At 40.8% G+C, this 6,737-nt stretch overlaps 1 long non-coding RNA gene across 1 annotated transcript; it reads right to left on the minus strand.

The window, feature by feature from the left end:
• Positions 1–240: 240 nt before the first annotated feature.
• Positions 241–5,995, minus strand: LOC141575299 (uncharacterized). Its single transcript, XR_012502826.1, has 3 exons — positions 5,466–5,995; positions 4,775–4,900; positions 241–370 (listed from the first exon to the last, which is right to left on the minus strand). It is a non-coding gene; the product is annotated as an uncharacterized LOC141575299 (long non-coding RNA).
• Between the last annotated feature and the right edge of the window lie 742 nt (positions 5,996–6,737).

Genomic DNA, 6,737 nt, shown 5'->3' on the forward strand with positions numbered 1-6,737 from the left:
ATATTAAGTATATACTCAAAGGAGAAGACAGTAATACCAGCAGAAGACCAGACAGATCTAGCTGTGTGTATTTCACTTGGGGTAAAGTTGATACTTCAAATCGGTAGAGATATATTAACTTATTTTGATAACTGGTTAAATATTTGAAAAAAACAATAAAGTTCAATTCTGATGGACCAAAAAACCAAAAAACATTTTTAAGTGAAACAAAAAGACAACTGAAACTATAGATGAAAATTTTTGTGCTATTTTGAGTTTAATAACAAAGGCAGAAATCACAAAGGAAAAAATTGGTGATTTGACTATGTAATTTTCAGTCTTCTGTGTACTGAAATATTTACAGATGAAATAATATGATGTTGATAATTTGCTGCAAAAAAAAAAAAAAAAAAGAAAAGAAGAAGAAAGAAAAAAAAAACATGATTGATTAGCCATGAGTTGGTAATTGTTGAATCTGGGAGTTGAGTTGACATGGGGGTTTGATATACTATTCTCTCTACTTTTGTATATATTTGAAATTTTTACTAATAAAAAAATTACATTTTAAAATGTTTAGGACTTTGAAAAACAAACTAGACCAAAATATTTGCTATAAGTTCATTAAAAAAAAAAAAAAAAGACATAATACCCCTGTGGGGAAAATGGACAAAATGTCTGAAAAAGCATTTTATAAAAAGGAGTACAAATGGCCAATAAGTATATGAGAAAAGATTTAGATTCAGTTTTTAAGAAGCAAATTTTTCAAATGTAGTTTTAACCTTCTTGCCAATTTAAAAAAAAAAAAAGGAATAAAAAATACTAGTGCTCAGTTGGACAAGATGTAGAAAAGTAAGCTCTCAGATACAGCTTTCTGGCAGAAATATTAATTGGTATAACTTTCTGGAAGGAAACGTGACAATATATATCAAAATGCTTAAAAACATGTCGAACCTATAATCAAGTAACTCAGGTTGAGATGTAGCCTAAGGAAATCATTCATTTTGCACATAGATTTTAAATACTAGGATGTTGATGACAGCATAGTTTAAACAAAGCAAAACAAAACAATACTGAGAACATCAAAGTCTAAAGAAGTAAATGATAGCGCATTTAGACAATAGACCCATATGTGCCATTAAAGCCCAAATGAAAGAGCTGTATTTTTTATCATATGCACAATACGTTGAGTGAAAACAACAGAAATATGTACAACAATAGAAAAATATACTTTAAAAGTTTAGGCCCAGGAAAAAAAGTCACTGGCCAATGAGATTACGGGGATTTTGTTTTGGTTTGGTTGGTTGGTTTCTTTGGGTAGATGTATCTATTCTTAAAGTTTGGGGCATGTGTTATTTTATAATTAAATGGGAATAATAAACATCACTTTAAACCAGACAGGGGGAAAAACAGTACCTTAGAATAATGAAGTTGTTCGTCTGGCTACTTTAAGATACTTCAAATATTAACACCCCAAATATAAAATAATTTTCCGTCACATGAAAACAAAATATTGTTACTACAAGGGAATTAAGCAGAGCTCTACCAAGACCTACTATGTGCCAGAACTGTGGTTTCTGCAGGAAATACAAAGATGAACAAGATAACCTACACCCCACCCCACCCTCAAGGATCTTTCTCTCTCTCTCTCCCACCACGGCCCCGCCTTGGAGTCCATATTATCTGGTTGCTTGGCCTTTCTCGGTATTGGTACCTGCCTAGCCCAGAGATGGGCTTTTCTGTTCTCCAGTGTTTTTTTGCAGCGGGCTTACTCTCTTCCTCTCTCCCCCTCCCTTCTTCTCTGCCTGCTCCTCCCTAATGATGCAAGCAGTACTTACAGAGATGACCCCCGCCCCCCAGTGAAGAGCCTGACCTCACACTTCTCTGTTTGCCTCATCTCTCCTGACCTTTTACTTCTCCTCTGAACTACCCCTAAACGTTGTCACCACCTGGACCTTCTTATCAAGTGACACCGTGTCATCCCTGGGAGGTTGCAATTCCTTTCCCTGACTACAACTTCCTCTTCATTCACCCCTCTTCTTCCCTCCCATGGAACTTCTTAGATTCTCGTGTTACCCACTCCTTTGATCGGACAGCCCAGAATGCTTGTCCTGAGCTTGGTTTTATGGACAGTGAATCATATCAATAATGTTCTCGTTGGCAACTTAATATGCACACACCCTCCCATAACTGTTGTCCCTCTGTGTGCCCACTTTGCTAACTCCCTTCCCTGGTTAGATCAAATACTTAACAAACTATTCATAAGCTTCTACTCTGTGCCATGCAGATCAGTAGAGCTGAGATATCAAGATCTCATCATTTTTAAAACTGTTTTTGTTACCAAGTCTAAGCTCATACTGCCTACCGCACCACAGGCCAATAAATCGAGAGACAGTTGTTGGGGCAAGGAATAGCAACTTTATCTGGGAAGTCAACAGACCAAGAAGATGGTGGACTAGTGTCCCAAAGAGCCATCTTACCTGATACCTTCCATTCCTTCCACATCATGACCTCTAACAAAATTGGAACCTTGTGCTCCTTAGGTAAATGGATTTAGTGGGGCAAGACCTGGAACCTAGAAGTGATACACGTTCTCTGATCTGGGTTGGGCACAAGAGGGTTGATGCAGCTTCTGACAACAGGAGAATGTCCTGCTAGACAGGCAGAACTTGCTTAGTCACTCAGCAGCCCTTCCTGTTCTGTGCCAGGACAGTCAGGCAAGTGCTAACAGAGGCAAATAGAAAATGCAGTGGGGCATCAAGGACGCAGTTATACGCCCCTCCACCACCCTGCTTCAAGTAGGCAGTCAAGAAAGACATCAAGGAGAAGGTGACTTGAGCAAGAGGAAATATCCAGAACATATAGGGACAGGCAGCTTGAGTGGCAACCTGGGAAGCTGATCAGAATCTGGGGGGAAAGAATTCACATTTATGGAGCCCTGCCTCCAGGCCAGGCAGTGAATAGGGAATTGTCACAGGTCATGTTCCCTAGGTAGCTGACTCTGAGATGGAGATTAGCATGTAGGAAGTTTGCCAGAGGGTGCTCTTGGGATTAACACCTATGAAGGAAATAAGACAGGACAGAAGTTGGTTTGTGATGCAGTCTTAAAGGAGGCTCACTGCCAGCACAGGGAACCCTGAAGACCAAAGAAGTTGAGAATCTCCATAGCCACATAACTTGTACATCTCAGAGGAGACATACGAGTCTGGTTCTGATTCCAAAGTTCACATTCCCTCTAGGGCATGCATTCTCCGTTCCTGAGGTGGAGTGGTATCACCTCCAAGGGTATGAAAACGGGTCTTGGAGGGGCCAAAACAATCTTTGCTATTACAATGGTTTGTGGCTTTCCACTCCAAAGGGCCACAGAACATGACAAATACATACTCTATCTGTGCTATTAAAATTTCATGGGGTGGGATAATTGGGGGTGGGGGGAATGTCTAAAAAGACTGGAAGGGGAAACAATAGTGACAAAAAGATTGGGAACCATTGCTCTAGGGAATACTTGGGTGGGGCTAAGAGATATACTATAAGATTGAATTATACACATTGGGACTAAATTTTGGAGGATTACAGAATGTCAGGGTCAGCACTTTGAACTTCTCCAGGGAATGGAGACCCATGTGGGATTTTCAATCAGAGAAGAAACATATGTTTCAGAAATACACCAGAAGCAACAGTGTGTAGGATAGATTGAAGACAGGGACAATGAAGGCAGAACAGGTGGGAGTCTCTTGCAACAAACCAAGTGAGAGGCAAAAAAAAAAAAGTCTCACCCAACCATTAATAGCAGGATGGAGAGGAGAGTTTGCAAGAGATTGAAAAGGCAGAATCAATATGATTCATAAACTGTCTCAGTGGGACGGTCAAATGTGACCATGCGCCTTGATTACCAGGAAGATAATGGTCTCATAATCAGAGCAAACCTAGAGATAGGATAACTGCGGGACAGCTAAGAGGACATCAATAAGAAGAAGCTTGCTGATTTGAAGCCCCCAAAAGAGCAAAATTTGGGGGCGTATTTTAGAAAGTTATTGAGATAGAAGTGATGGCTGAAGTCATGGAGATGGGTGATCTCTCTGAGGAAGAGAGTGCAGAGGTAGAAGAAAGCCAAGCAGACATCACTAGGAAATATTTAAATTTAGGGATTGCGGAGTAAGAGGAGCCAATAAAGACATCAGTGAAGAATTAGGGTAGAGAAGGAAACTAGTACCTTTCAATGCCAAGGGAAGAGTTACAAAGAGAAGGGGACAACATATCCAACGTCACAGAGTGGAAGATAAAGGCATTTGGTTTAACTGTTGGGAAACCAGTGTTATCTTTTGAGAGAACATGTTCAACGGAGTAGAAGCCAAATTGCAAGGAACTGAGGATGATGTAGTGGCCAGTTGTTATGACTGAGAGTTCAGACCATGGAGCCTGAACCCTCATTCTACCACTTACTAGCTGTGTGATCTTCATTGAATTACTCAAAGTTGGTTACCTCATCTGTATAAATTTGAATAATAGTGGAGACTACCTCTAAGAAGCTAAAGATCAAATGAGGTACATGTATGAAGAAGTTGGAATTTATTAGGTGATCAATAAAGTTTTAGTTACTCTTCTTGATCAAGCACCTGGTGAGGAAGAGGAAGAAGTGGGTTCCATTACTTTCTTAGGGCTACCATACAAATGCCACAGACTGGGAGGCTTACAATGACAGAAATGTATTCTCTTACAGTTCTGGAGGCTAGAAGTCTCCAGTCAAGGTGTTGTCAGAGCCACACACCGTCAGAAGACTCTAGAGAAGAATTCTTACCTCTTCTTGCTTCTGGAGGTCCCAGGCATTTGTTGGCTTGTGGCAGCGAAACTCCAATCTCTGCTTCTATCTTCCTGTGGCCACCTCTGGGTCTCTCTGTGTTCCCAAATATCCATCTCTTCTCTCCTATAAAGATAACAGTCATTGGATTTAGGGCTCACCATAAATCCATGATGATTTTATCTAGAGATTCTTAACTAATGGATTCCTCAAAAACTCTATTTCCAAGTCAAGTCTTTTTCTGAGGTTCCCGTGGACATGAATTTTGGCAGGACAGAATCAACTCACCACTCTGGTGGAGAATATGGTTTAGAGAAATTTGACGGTAAATAGAAGAGAAATAGGACTACATTTTGTTTTTATGGAAGGGTGCTTCTTTTATAAGATAGAGACTTCATATTTTTTGCAGTCAGGGGAAAGGATATAGGGAGAAGAAGTTGAAGATTCAGGAGATGCTTAATGGAGGGAGAAAAGGGGGAGGGCAGAAGAGAATTAAGAGCACAAAGAGGTGGGGGAGGGTGTAGCTTAGTGGTAGAGTGCTTGCCTAGAATGCACAAAGTCCTGGTTTAATCCCCAGTGCTGCCATTAAAAAATATAGAAATAAACAAATCTGATTACCCAAATCCACCAAAAAAAAAAAAAAAAAAAAGCACAAAGAGAGAACTAGTCTTGACCAAAGACAACATTTCACCTGCAAGATCAGTTGTAAATGACAGAGTAAAGGTGAAGACATTAGGAGTTTTTGGTCCTAAGTAGACACGTGGAGCGAGGAAACAAGGAAAGCTGAGGTCTGGAAAGTTGCCTTGGAGGATGTGACAATGTGCAACCAGAGGCTGAGCACCAGTGAGGACCCGGCAGAAGTTCCAGGAAAGCCATTCATTGAAAAAGGACTTTGCTGAGTGATGATGTTTACAAAAGGAGCCTGCTGTGCTTGATCCAACACTGAATGGTAGGAGGGAATCTCCAACAGGTTATTCTTCTTTAAAATTACTCACCTAATGAAAGAAAGCAAAACCTAAGCATAATGTTCATTAAATCAGAAGAAGAAGAAAAAAATCACCACACAATTCAACATCATCCACTTGGTTTCATATTCAGTGCAAATATATTTCTAACAAATCCAGCCTTGTATTCAAATAATTTCTAGATCTATCAACTTGGGGGTAAGATTTGTGATTTACAGTGAAAGGAAGATCTTGGAGAGCTGAGAGGAACAGCTGTGTTCTCTGTGAATCTGTTACGGAATGACGGAGGGATATCCTTCCTAAATGGATTCTGCCATAGATTCGGGGGAGACCGAGCAAAGAAAATTATAGATCTACTTATCAAACTATGCATATCAAACTGGATGTGACTAAAAGAGCTGTCTGTTGTGAGTAGCATCAGTATTTCTGCAGGGCTGCTGCGAATCAGAGTGGTAATATTAGCCATTCATAAGGAGATACAAAATTTATGTCAGATTCTCTGCCGTTGGGATCCATGCTCAAGCTGTGGGGGGAGTCAGCAGGGAGATGTTGGGGGCCAATATTCTCTATTTAGGATTTGGACAGCCCTACGTTCCTTGCCCCAAGTTCCACTGTCCAGCCAAGAGAGGCAGAACTGCCAAGAGACTCTAGAAAACTATAGACCCAAGGGAGAAGGAGCAAGGAAGTCGGAGTTAACTCAGCCTAAAGGTGGCAGAAGCCTCATGACAGCACTTGTCTTGAAAGAACAGTGGCAACCAGGCTCCAGAGATTCCATCATTCTGGCTAGGCAAGTCCAGTCCTCAGACCTTTGAACTAAAGAGTGTCTTTTTGCCTTTAGTCCAGTGTCTTCGCATCCCATTGACCTACCCAGCCTTACTCGGCAGCCCTTTGTTTTGGTGTAAACGCTTAACTACCGCGAGCCTGCCCAAATGACTTGGGACTGTAACTCTCAGTTTCTCTCATTGGATGCTGGTCCATGCCTGCTTTTTCCGTCTGGA

Source organism: Camelus bactrianus, chromosome 27 (assembly GCF_048773025.1).
Source record: "Camelus bactrianus isolate YW-2024 breed Bactrian camel chromosome 27, ASM4877302v1, whole genome shotgun sequence".
Lineage (NCBI taxonomy): Eukaryota > Metazoa > Chordata > Mammalia > Artiodactyla > Camelidae > Camelus > Camelus bactrianus.